The 13645-nt window shown below is 39.4% G+C and overlaps 1 pseudogene; it reads left to right on the top strand.

Annotated features, from left to right (window-relative positions):
• The first annotated feature begins 672 nt into the window (after positions 1-672).
• On the top strand, positions 673-11621 carry LOC101153432 (starch-binding domain-containing protein 1-like; annotated as a pseudogene).
• Positions 11622-13645: the final 2024 nt, after the last annotated feature.

The following is a 13645-nucleotide window of genomic DNA, read 5'->3' on the forward strand; positions in this document are numbered from 1 at the left end:
TAGGCACCTTTATTTCAAATGACTATGTGATGTCAGTCTGACAACCCTATTTGTGGGACAAACTGCATGTTTGAGTCAGTTGCAGAGCTCTGTGTAGTGTTATAAAACAGAGGTGTTTTTTTTTTTCCAAGATAATTGATTAGAGGTTTTCAGCATGCCTTAGCCACTTGGAAATAGCAAAGTCAGTCATAAAGATCAACTCTGTGGGCTTTAATTCAAGAAGGGGAATCCACCAGCATAGTGAAGGACATCTCATCCCAGGTGCCAGGGAGGAGAAGGTGGGTAAGCTGCCCCGATGATGGCATTTGTCTGACAAAAGTGAATGAAGCCCTAGAACAGGACAGGAGGAGGTAGAAAGCCTCCCTCTGTGACTCACCTTTCCACTGGGGATCCATGCAACCAGGCTAAGGGAGAGCACTTTGTTCCTCCAAAGCCTTGGCGCCAACTTGGAGAGAAGCTTGCAGACACTGAAAGGGAAGGACATCAGACAAAGTTGTAGGCATTTTCCCAGGCCTGATTTGGAGACTGTGGCACCATTTTTAATCTGGGTGCATACAACATCAGTCATTATTTGGTAGCCTGGCACCATGGCCATACAGCACTTTAGTCTTGGACTAGAGATTGGAGCACCTGCTCTGGAGCTGAGTAGGAGCCTCCACAGCCAGAACAAGTATGGAAAGCACCCAAGCTGCAGGAACTGGAATTGTGCTCTCCCCGATCACAGGTCTGGTGCAGGAGGAGAGTGCTGACAGCCAGTTTCTCCTTAGTGAGAAGATGGACAGCCAGGGCCAGTTTGGGGACCTGGAACTGGTCTACATGTGCCATTGCTGGGTGCCCCAGCCTGCTCCCCTGAGATTGTGATGTAGTAGAGCCCTTTCTACTCCACACCCAGGCTGATCTCTAAGCATTCAGAGCACCCACTCTTCTGGATTAGCATCCTGAGCTGCTCCACCCCTCCTGTGCATAGATTGGGGTGCCATGGGGCCTCTTCCGTTCCATATCCAGGCAGATCTCCAGGCAGTTAGAGCACCCCCTTGATGGGATCTGCAGCTAGAGCCACCCTACCCTTCCTGTACATAGAATGTGGTACAGCAGGGCCCTCTCCACTTTACTTCCAGCAGATCTCCAGGCATTTGGATCTCCCACCCACCTACACCAGCAGCCTGAGTTGCCCAGTCGTCCTACGCATAGATTGTGGTGCAATGGTGCCATCTCTGTCCCATGCCCAAGCTGATCTCTAAGTATTTGGAGCGCATCACCTGGGTAAGCAGCCTGAGACACTCCACCCTCCCTATGCAGAGATTGTGGTGGAACGGGGCCCTCTACACTCCATGCCCAGGCAGAGCTCCAGGCATCTAGAGCAGTCATTCTCCTGGATTTGGAATTTAGGTGGCTGCATTCCCTGTGCAGAGAACTTGAAGCCAAAGAGTTCCTATTCAGCCCCAAGGCACACCTAGACACACCTCTGGGCACTTGGTGGCTGTGCACTGGACCCCCCTTGGTGCTGGTTCTTGTGCCTGCCATTGGGTGACCTGTAAGCAGGCCTGGTCTAGCCCCAACCATCTTTATCCCTCAGCTATGGTGCTGAGCAGGGTGCTCAGGCCACTGTGAACTCCACAGATCTGCCATTTGCCTCCAGAAACAGAGACCTTCTCCAGTAAACAAGGATTAAACATATACCCATCTATGTTGGCCACATCTGGCTCTTACTCATTAGAACCATTAACTTGTCTGTAGGTTGAACTGCCCAATATAAAACTGGCTGACAGAAGTGTGTAGAGATATTGAAATGAAGCCAAAAGATTTTACCCAACATTCTCTAAAGTCATATCCCCTAGGGACATGGGCAAAGGGGAAGAAAATAATAACACAGGAAAAGAGAGAAAGGAAAAACAAATCCTATCTGCATGAAAATAATGACAAAATTTAGAAGTGTCAATGGCCTCAGATGAGAAGGAACCAGTGCATGAATTCTAGCACCATGAAAAATCTGAGTGCTGTGACATCATCAAAGGATCACACTAGCTATCCAGCAACAGTCTGTAATCAAAATGAAAACTCAGAAAGGAAGGATGAAGAATTCAAAGCATGGATTACTAGGAAGCCCAGAGAGATCCAGGACAAGGTTGAAAATCAACACAAAGAAACTTCTAAAGCAATCCAGGAAATGAAGGCAGACATAAACATCTTAAAAATAAATCAATCCAAGCTTCTGGAATTGAAAAACTCACTTAAGGAATTTCAAAGTACAATTGAAACCTTTATCAATAGACTAGCCCAAACAGAAAAAAGAATTTAGAGCTAGAAGACTGATCTTTTAAACTAACCCAGTCAGACAAAAATAAAGAAAAAAGAATTTTAAAAATGAATAAGATCTTCAAGAAAATGGATTATGTAAAGCAACCAAACCTATGAATTAATGGCATTTCTATGAGAGGAGAAAAAGTAAACAACCTGGAAAATATATTTGAAGTAATAATCCAATAAAATATTTCCAGTTTTGCCAGAGAGGTAGACATCCTGTACAAGACATCCAGAGAACACCTGCAAGATACTATACAAAACGAACATCACCAAGGAATATAGTCGCCAGACTGTCCAAGATCAATGCTAAAGAAAAAATTGTAAAGGCAACAGAAAAGATCAGGTCACACATAAAGGGAACCCAATAAGGCTAACAGAAAACTTCTAAGCAGAAATCTTTCAAGCTACAACAGTTTGAGGGCCTATTTTCAACATTCTTAAATAAAAGAAATTCCAAACAAGAATTTTATATTCCACCAAACTAAGCTTCATAAGTGAAGGAGAAATAAAACCTTTTCCAGACATGCAATTGCTAAGGTAATTCACTACCACTAGACCGGCCTAACAAGAGATCCTCAAGAGAGGTCTAAACATGGAAAAGAAAGAACAATACCTACTACCACAAAAACACACTTAAGTACATAGTCCAGAGATGCTATAAAGCAATTATACAATACAAACTACAAAGCAACCAGCTAATGACTCCATGATAGGATCAAAACCTCACATACTAATATTAACTTTGAATGTATATGGTCTAAACACCCCACTTAAAAGGCACAGAGTGGCAAGTTGGATAAAAAAAAGGAAGAGCCATTCATCTGCCATCTTCAAGAGACCCATCTGACATGTAATGACACCCCTAGTCTCAAAGTGAACATCTTCAAGAGACCCATCTGACATGTAATGACACCCCTAGTCTCAAAGTGAAGGGGTGAAGAAAAATCTATCACTCAAATGGAAAACAAAAAAGAACAGGAGTCACTATTGTTATATCAGATAAAATAGACTTTAAACTTACAGCAGTAAAAAAGGACAAAGAAGGGCATTACACAATGATAAATAATTCAGTACCACAAGAAGACTTAACTGTCCTAGATATACACCCTCCCAACATTGTAGCACACAGATTCATAAAACAAGTACTTCTAGACATACAAAAAGACAGTCACACAATAATAGTGGAGGACTTCAACACCTCCACTGACAGCATTTGACAGGTCATCAAGGCAGAAAACTAACAAAGAAATTCTGATCTTAAATTTGGCACTTGACCAATTGGACCTAATAGACATTTACAGACTAATCCACCCATCAGTCACAGAATACACATTCTGCTCATCTGTACATGGAGCGTACTCTAAGATTGACCACATGCTCGCCATAAAGCAATAAATAAATTCAAAAATTCAAAACTATGTGAACTATACACTCAGACCACAGTGGAATAAAAATAAAAATCAATAACAAGAAGATCTCTCAAAGCCACACAATTACATAAAAATTAAGCAACTTTCTCCTGAATGACTTCTGGTAAACAATGAAATTAAGGCAGAAATCAAAAAAGTTTGAAATAAATGGAAACAGAGACACAACATATCAAAATTTCTAGGATGCAGCAAAAGCAGTGTCAAGAGGAAACTTAATAGCTCTAAATACCTACATCAAGAAGTTAGAGAGATCTCAAATTAATGATCTAACATTACACCTACAGGAACTAGAAAAATAAGAGTAAGCTAACCCCAAAGCTAGCAGAGGAAAAGAAATACCTAAAATCAGAGCAGAACTGAATGAAGTTGAGACAAAAAATCCATACACAGAATCAACAAACAAAAAGTTGGCTTTTTGAAAGGAGAAACAATATTGATAGACTGCTAAGTAGATTAACAAAGAAAAAAGAGAGAAGATACAAATAAACACAATCAGAAATGACAAAGGTGACACTACAACTGATACCACAGAAATACAAGAGTCCGAGATTATCATGAACACTTCCATGCACACAAACTAGAAAATCTAGACTAAGTGGATAAATTTCTGGACACATACACCCTCCCAAGACTGAACCAAGAAGAAATTGAATCCTTGAACAGACCAACATTGAGTTTTGAAATGGAATCATTCATAAAAATCATTCCAACCAAGAGAAACCCTGAACCAGATGGATTCACAGCTGAATCCTACCAGATGTACAGAGAAGAGCTGGTACTAATTCTACTGAAACTATTCCAAAAAATCGAGAAGAGACTCCTTCCTAATTCATTCTTTGAAGCCAGCATCTCTCTGATACCAAAACCTGGCAAAGAGACAACAACAAAATAAGAAAACTACAGGCCAATATTCATGATGAACATAGGCAAAAAGAAAAAAAAAATCCTCAACAAAATATCAGCAAACCAAATCCAGCAGCACATCAAAGAGTTTATTCACCATGATCAAGTAGACTTTATTCCTGTGATGCAAGGTTGGTTCAGAACACACAAATAAATAAATGTGATTCATCACATAAACATAATTAAAACAAAAACCATCTGATTATCTCAATAGACTCAGAGAAAGCTTGTGATAAAATCCAACATCACTTCATGATAAAAACCCTCCAGAAAGTAAGCATCAAAGGAACATACCTCAAAATAATAAGAGCCATCTATCACAAACCCACAGTCAACATCATACTAAATGGGCAAATACTAGAATCATTCCCCTTGAGAACTGGAATAAGACAATTATGCTCATTCTCACCATTGCTATTCAATATAGTAATGGAAGTCTTAGCCAGAGCAATTAGCAAGAGAAAGAAATAAAAGTCGAACAAAAAACCAAACACCGCATATTCTCACTCATAGGTGGGAATTGAACAATGAGATCACATGGACACAGGAAGGGGAACATCACACTCTGGGGACTGTTGTGGGGTGGGGGGAGGGGGGAGGGATAGCATTGGGAGATATACCTAATGCTAGATGACGAGTTAGTGGGTGCAGCGCACCAGCATGGCACATGTATATATATGTAACTAACCTGCACAATGTGCACATGTACCCTAAAACTTAAAGTATAAAAAAAAAAAGGTCATCCAAATAGGAAAAGAAAAATTCAAATTATCTCTCTTTGCTGATGATATGGCTTTATACTTAGAAAACCCTAAAGACTCCATCAAAAGGCTCCTAGTCTTGATAAACCACTTTATTAAAGTTTCAGGATACAAAATTTATGTACAAAATTAGTACTATTTCTATATATTAATAGTGTTCAAACTGAGATCCAAATCAAGAACACAATCCTATTTACAATAGCAAAAAAAAAAAAAAGAAAGAAAGAAACAAAACCCTATGAATACACCTAACCAAGTAGGTGAAAGTTCTCTAAGGAAGAGCCACAAAACTGCTGAAAGAAATCAGAGATGACACAAAAAAATGGAAAAACATCTCACACTCAAGGATAGGAAAAAAAATCAATATTATAAAATAGCCACACTGCCCAAAGAAGTCTACAGATTCGATGCTATTCCTGTCAAACTATCAATCTCATATTTCACAGAACTCAAAGTGTTCTAAAATTCACATGAGACCAAAAAAGAGCTCTAATAGCCAAAGCAATCCTAAACAAAAAGATCAAAGCTGGAGGCATCACATTACTCAACTTCAAACTACATTATAAGAAGACAGTAACCAAAAAAGCATGGTATGGGTACAAAAATAGACACATAGACCAATGGAACAGAATAGAGAACTCAGAAATAAACCTAAACACCTACAGCCATCCAATCTTTGACAAAGTTGGAAAAAATAAGCAATGGGGAAAGGAGTCCCTATTCAATAAATGGTGCTGGGATAGCATCAGAATGCAAGGTCTGAAAAATACCTCAAACATGGATCTTAGGTTTCACAATTGCAATGTTATCTAAAAGAGAAATTGGGGAGGTTACAAATCTTTTGACCTCTGGCTACATGACTCTTGAACCATAATTCTAATCTTGTGGCCAGTTTGTTAGTTTTACAAAGGTGGTTTTTATACCCAAGAAAGGAGAGGGTTAGTTTTGGGAAGGGACTAATATCTTTGTTTTTGAAGTTAAACTATAAACTAAATTCCTTTCATAGTTAACTTAGCCTGTGCCCAGGAATGAGCAAAGACCATTAGCTTGTGAGGTTAGAAGCAAGGTGGAGTCAGTTACGTCAGATTTGTCTCACCGTCATAATTTTTCAAAGGTGGTTTCATTCCTGCTATTGTCACCTCTTTGTGTGTGTGTGTGTTTTGTTGTTGTTGTTTTGCCTATATGCCTCTCCTTGCTTCCATTTTTCACTTTGATACTTGTATGTGCCAGATTTGAGACCCTGGGTTGCCCTGAGAGGGAGAAAAGGCATTTTTACTACCACATCCTGCCATCTCTGTGACTGGACATATAAGTTCAATAGACAGTAAGAGATGCTGAGGTGGCTGTGAAACCTGTGAGTTTAAAATGGATTAGGATGAATAACTATAGCACCATTTGTTAGGGTTCAAAGTATCAGGGCCCAGGGAAATTCTCTGGTGTGGAAAGAAGGAGGACAGCAGGCCCACCAACCCAGAGGGTCAGTGGGCACTTCTTAGTGCTTGTAAAGCTTGCTGGTGGGTGCCCTGTCCCCTACCCCTCAGGTACTCCCCATCAAGGAGCAGAAGCTCAGAAATATGTGCAGCCTGTTCCCTGGAGATAAATGACCCTAGGGATGATTACACCTTATTTGCCTCCTTCTGCTCATTTTCATATTACCTGTCAGTTCAGATTCATATGCTGTTTGCTGCTTAAAGCCTTATTTCCTAAAATAATGAGAACAGAACGATTTTCTATTCTTTTCCAGTGTTATGGCTATATTATGGGCTTATTTTATTTTGTACCTTGGGTAGAGTTCAATTATATCCCTGTCTTTTTCAGATATATAAAAAATAGGGCTTTCTTTATGATTCAAGATAGCTTTCTGCAAAGACAAAAGTAGGGAAACAAATCAAAGGGATGAGAAAAATATTCACAGAGAAATGATGTTCTGGACAGGAGGGTCCCCATTTTACGAGCATCAGAGTAGATGGATTTCACCTAGGTCTAGAGGGGAAACAAATGGGCTGATGGCTTGTGCGCTCTCTCTTTTTTTTAGGAAAACATTTGCTGAGCTCTTAAAGTACACAATGTTTCTGAAGATAACTGTGAAATATTTGGGGTACGAATACAAGCACAGAAAAAAACAAAAAAGCAATTATTTTTTATTCTGTGAAGTCTCTTGGGATACAAAAAATATATGCTTTTTCCTCAAGATGACGTCTCAAGATAAATCCATTTGAATTACAACATGAGAGAGAAAGAGAATTATTCGAGTGAATTAAGGCTAAGGAGAAAATTAGGCATCAAAAACTTTTCTGTCATTCTGTCCTCCTAAAACAGAATGCTAGATAACAAATATCTTAAAGAATGCATTAAACACAATGTAGAGAACTTGAATAACGAAATTGGGAAAAAACAGTGAAGCCCAATATAATCCAATGTCTGGTTATCAGTAGAATGAGAATTGTAGAACTGACTTCGCAGAGTTTTAAATGTTTAACATCACAATGAACCAAGGATACAGTAAACTGTGCCCTAAAGTCTAGGGAGGAGATAGGATACATTTTCTCCAGTTATTACTATTACAGGTGTAATACAGTAGACCATTCACCTTGTAAAAATTAAAACGTTACAGGAAAGGCTAAATTCTTTTCTGCCTACTTCCTCAAATCCTAGTGCCGTCTGCACAGGAAAAATTTGTGTGCATTCTTGAATATATTTACTCATGCAGTTACAAACATTTAGTACATGTAGAAAATATATACTATTTTGGGGAAATATGTATTTTTAACAAACACAATGATTACATTCTATATGTGTAGTTTTGCAACTGCTTTTTTCCATCAGCAGTCTGTGTTCAAGATCTTCCATGTCAGTATGTGTAAGTGTATCTTATATAGTACATATCTCATATTACCCACTTAAACATCAGCTATTGTAAAGATGTGCTTATTTTGCTATTTCTCTATTGGTGGACATTTAGCGTGTTGCCAATCTCACTCTTACGTACCTTGAACATAAAAAACAGAATTACCAGAACATAAGATATGCCCCATATAGAATCCTGTTAGCTGGGTATGAGAATACACATTTACATATACTCTCTGCTAGAGCTGATATCATCAAACAATTTTTTTTTTGCCAACCTGAAGGGTATAACAAGGGTAAGTGATTGTTTAATTTTCATTTTCTTGATTTCTAATGGAATTGAGCATTGTTTTCTATATGTTTAATGCCCTATTTTTGTTCCCCTTCTGTCAATTGCCCACTTGGTTTTTATTTTGGTCCATTTTTACATTAGATTATTTGTACTTCCTTCCATTTTTAGAGACTTTTCCTTTGTCTATCCAGAAACCAATATTTTATCTATTGTATGTTGATATATCTTCTCTTAGTCTTCCATTAAAAAAAAAACTTTCTGTATATTATTTGTCATATAAAAGTTTTATTTTAAAGTAGTCAATTTACCAGTTCTTTCTCTTATGACTTAAAAAAAATCCGAAGAAGGATCTATCTACTCATTGTCATGCATGTATTTTCATTTATTTGTTTTGAACAGTTTTATACACTTTTTTTCCTTTTCTTTTCTTTTTTTTTTCTTTTTTTGAGATGGAGTCTAGCTCTGTCGCCCAGGCTGGGCGATCTCAGCTCACTGCAAGCTCTGCCTCCTGGGTTCACGCCATTCTCCTGCCTCAGCCTCCCAAGTAGCTGGGACTACAGGTGTCCGCCACCACGCCCAGCTAATTTGTTTTTGTATTTTTAGTAGAGACGGGGTTTCACCGTGTTAGCCAGGATGGTCTCGATCTCCTGACCTCGTGATCTGCCCACGTTAGCCTTCCAAAGTGCTGGGATTACAGGCGTGAGCCACCGTGCGTGGCCGAATATTTTCATACAATTTTTAATCTCACCCTTAGGATTTTAATCTAGTTGGAATTTACTTTGTAATTAGCATGAAAAAAAGATATATTTTATTTCTTTTTACCAATGGATACCCAGTTGATATAACACCACTTATTACATAATTGTCTACCCAGATTTGAAATGCCATCTTTAGCATATACTAAATTTCCATATACAGTACATGTGTACTTTCTGCTCTATTGCAAAGATCCACTTGTCTATTCTTACTTCATTACTATATTGCTTGTTATAATAAAGTTTGGTATTAGAAATTAAAGAACTAGAATTTATTCTTTATTTCCAAAATTACCTTGATTACTGCTCTGCATTTACTCTTACATATGAATTTTAGCATGATCCTGCCAAGTTATATAAAAAATAAGTTGGGGATTTTTATTAGAATTGCATTGAATTTACAGATAAATTTGTGGACAATTGAATGTTTACAAATATTGAATCTTGTCACTCATAATCTGATATACTTTTCAGTGAAAATTTACAGTGTCTTGCACATTTTGGTAAATTCATTTGAAGTACTTTATAGTTTTGTTGTTGTTGCAAATGGCATTTTAAAAATTACTTTTTCTTCAGGTACGTAGGATAGGATAGTACCTTTTAAATCTTTTTTCATAATAGAACTTACTCTTTTCAATGCTGAGAAAATGTCTTTAAAGCTTTAGAAGGGTGGAGAGAAATGCATACAAGCATTTGTATGCATTTTTTTCATTAAGATGTCAGGTCTATTCTCCCCAGTGTTTGAGTAGCCCTGAAGTTGCCTATTGCTCAAATTGTTTTAAATGCAGCTTCTGCTGCTCCTCTGATCTCTCATATGAAGGTGTTCTGACATTTAAATCAAATAAGGCCAAATAGATATTAATTTTAAATGCACTAACCTTAAATGTAGATATATTTTAAAAATAAACCAGTAAATATGTATTGAAAACCTTTTATGCAAAACACAGTTACCGTTAAATATATAAAAGTGAATAAAATGTTTCCCCTGTGCTCAGGTGCTTACAACAGAGTTAGCAGTGGATGTGTTTTGAAGTTCAGTGACCACAAATTCAGTAAGATAATAATAATAGCTAACACTCAAAGAATGAGCATTATATGCCAGAAATACATATTACTTTAATCTTTATGAAATGCCCATGCAAGGGGCATTATTATTCCCCTCATTTTAGAGATGAGTCCTCTTTGTATAGGAGTATATAATAAAGAATTTGGGTGGCTCTTCCTGTGTGACCTGAGCCCCTGTCCTGGTCCCCATTGTCTCCTGGAGTCACAGCCTCTCAGCCATTGGTGCCATATTGTCTGCCCTGTTTGTTGGAGCGGGTCTTGCCAGAATGCTTTTTGTCTGGCTGCTGCAGGGCAGCCTGGGGACATGGAGAAGGACAGGGGCATGAGGAAGGACTGGGACATAAAACAAGAGAAGGATGCTTCTCTTGGGGAGGGTGCGGTTCTGGGAGGCAATCAGGGAGTCAGTGGTGAACTTAGCCCTGGACCTTCCAGGCAGGAGCTGTTCACCAAACCAGAGCATCCTCAAGAAAACAGTGGACATTTGATTTCTAAAACCAAAGACCCGCAGGAACCAGGATGGAAACGTCTGTGACAATTCAAGAGAACATGTTCCTGCTGGACAGATTTCAGACACAGAAGCTCTAGTTACCTTTGAGACTGGTAACTTGAGTTATTCTGAAGCTTCAAGAAATGAAAGACTTGAATCTCCTATAGGAGAATGGGGATTCTGAAAAAGGACAAGAGATATCTGCTAAAGCAGCTACGTGTTTTGCAGAGAAGTTGCCTTCTAGCAACTTGCTCATAGACAGAGCCAAAGAAGAAGTGAGCCTAGCACAATTGGACTTGGCTGACTATGAGAACTGGAAAATGTTGTCTAGGCACTCTTCTCGGGGAGATGTTGGTTTGGGTGGCAGTCTTGAGGCTCCAGGTTTAAACCTAAAGCAGGAAATGGATAATGGCAGAAGTACTCTTGTGGAAGAAAGAGTGCATGGGAAACAAAGAGGGTAGTAGCAATATCTTCAGAGTCTCAGCAAGTTGGTGTTAAGTTCCAGATCCATTATATCACAAGCATGATATGCAATTCATCGCAGTAACTGGAAACCATGAGAGTCTTGGGAGATGGAACACTTACATCACACCCTACTATTGCAATGGTGCATTCTAGTCTCATACTGTTTTCCTGCCAGCAGGTGCAGTGGTGGAGTGGAAGTTCATGTTGGTAGAGAATGGGAAAGTTATCCGCTGGGAAAAATGCTGCAATAGATTCCTAGAGAATGGCCATGAGGATAAAGTGGTTCATGCATGGTGGGGATTCACTCATTGAGTTTGCAAAGTATTGCAGAGGCTGTAGAAGAATGTGGGAGATGCTGAGGTTGTGGAGTGTACTGAATAGTTTTAAATAAGATAAAGGTAGTGCGACTCCAAATTTAGCCATCTGAGTTGTTTCAAATTTGCCAATGGCATTTGTCTAATGTGCAGAAAAAGTATATTAATATACACACACATGTGCAAAAAATGCTTCCAGTGAGCATGGACTTTTTGTCCCCCTCTGGTATCACTGAGTGATGAATTTGTATGGATCCATTATTACTTTAGGGCTTGATCCTCCTGGGGAGTGACTTGGCTAAGCTTCAGGTAAGGACTGTGGTCATGGAGCAAAGAAACTAACCGCCTGCACAGGGTTCACGCTTAAGCCTTTAGGTGATCCTTAGACCAAAGTAGCAAAATAAGGCTCACTCAAACGTGGCTGATGGCCTACTGATACACCTTGAGAAACATTCTTTATTACATGCACATTTTATATTAAAAAATAGTTAACACCATATGGAACTGTGATCAGAAAATAATGTGGTCTAGACGTGATTAATAAGGATATGAAGTGATACTCCAAGACTTCCCAACATTTTTTGTTTGATTTTACATGCCAGGCATGGGTTTGAAGGTAGCAAGTATGTCTTTGTCTTAATGATCTAAGGCTGATAGAGAAACCAGGGGCCTAATCAGAATCAGTCATGATGGAAGTCAGGCACAGAAGCAGCCCAGGAGGAAAGGGAACATAAATGGGATTAGGGAATGGGCTGAGTGAGGTGGCCTGAATGACACCTTTTAGAGGACTGGGAAGTATAGGTACAGCCTGACTGCAGAGAGGGACACACCTATCATTTACCCATGGGAACCTCTGTGGGACCATCTCTTTCCCACCCCCACTCCCCTGTCCCAGTAGATTTGGATGGATGGACTGTCATGTAGCAATCATTTCCATCCATTGCCCTCTGCCCTCTCCTTTCATACAAGTAGCTATCTTGGGTAACAAATTTATACAGGATTGGCCGGTCCCAGTGGCTCACACCTGTAATCCCAGCACTTTAGGAGGCTGAGGTGGGTGGATCACGAGGTCAGGAGATCGAGACCATCCTGGCCAACGAGGTGAAATCTCGTCTCTACTGAAAATACAAAAATTAGCTGGACATGGTGGTGCATGCCTGTAATCCCAGGTACTTGGGAGGCTGAGGCAGCAAAATCCCTTGAACCTGGGAGGCAGAGATTGCAGTGAGCTGAGATCATGCTGCTAAACTCCAGCCTGGAGACAGAGCTAGACTCCGTCTCAAACAAACAAACAAACAAACAAAAAACCAAATTTATACAGGATAGTAATACAGAAGTACATCTTTGCTCTGAGAAGAAATACAGCATACATTTAAACTCTAAGTTTTTATAACTGAACAAATAAAAGCTGAGTTTTAATATCTTTTAAAAAACAAAACCAAACAACTGCAACAACAAATAATTTGGCTAGCATTTGTCCCCCATTCCTCGGAAGGGGCCTCTAAACTCTGGACATTTCCTTGAGTGGTAGGGTTATCTATGTTATGCATGGTGGGCCCCTCAGATCACACCTGATAGTTTATGCTAATGTGGTGACTCAGCATGGGGGCTGGACACACTGGAAAGACCAATCCTGATTAGAGGTTTGGGGCTTTGAGCCCAACCTCCAGGGAAGGGAGAGGAATTGAAGATTGAGTTTAATCACATTGCCAATGAATCAATCAATCATGCCTATGTAATGAAGCCCCAATAAAAACTCTGCATGCTAAAGTTTGGGTGAGTTTCACTGTTTGGCAAAACTCTTTGAGTATTATCACACATGGTATCCTGGAGGAGGTAATACTGTGTGGGACTTTGCAGAGAGAGGATGATTGCGACCCTCCCAGAGCTCCCACTCTGTGTCTCTCCCTTGGCTGGTTGTGACTTGTATCCTTCTGCCATAACAAAATTGTAATTGTAAGTATAGTTCTTTCCTGAGTTCTATGAGTCATTCTAGGGAAGTATTGAATGTGAGGGGCTTCA

This window comes from Gorilla gorilla, chromosome 10 (genome assembly GCF_029281585.2).
Source record: "Gorilla gorilla gorilla isolate KB3781 chromosome 10, NHGRI_mGorGor1-v2.1_pri, whole genome shotgun sequence".
NCBI classification, from domain to species: domain Eukaryota; kingdom Metazoa; phylum Chordata; class Mammalia; order Primates; family Hominidae; genus Gorilla; species Gorilla gorilla.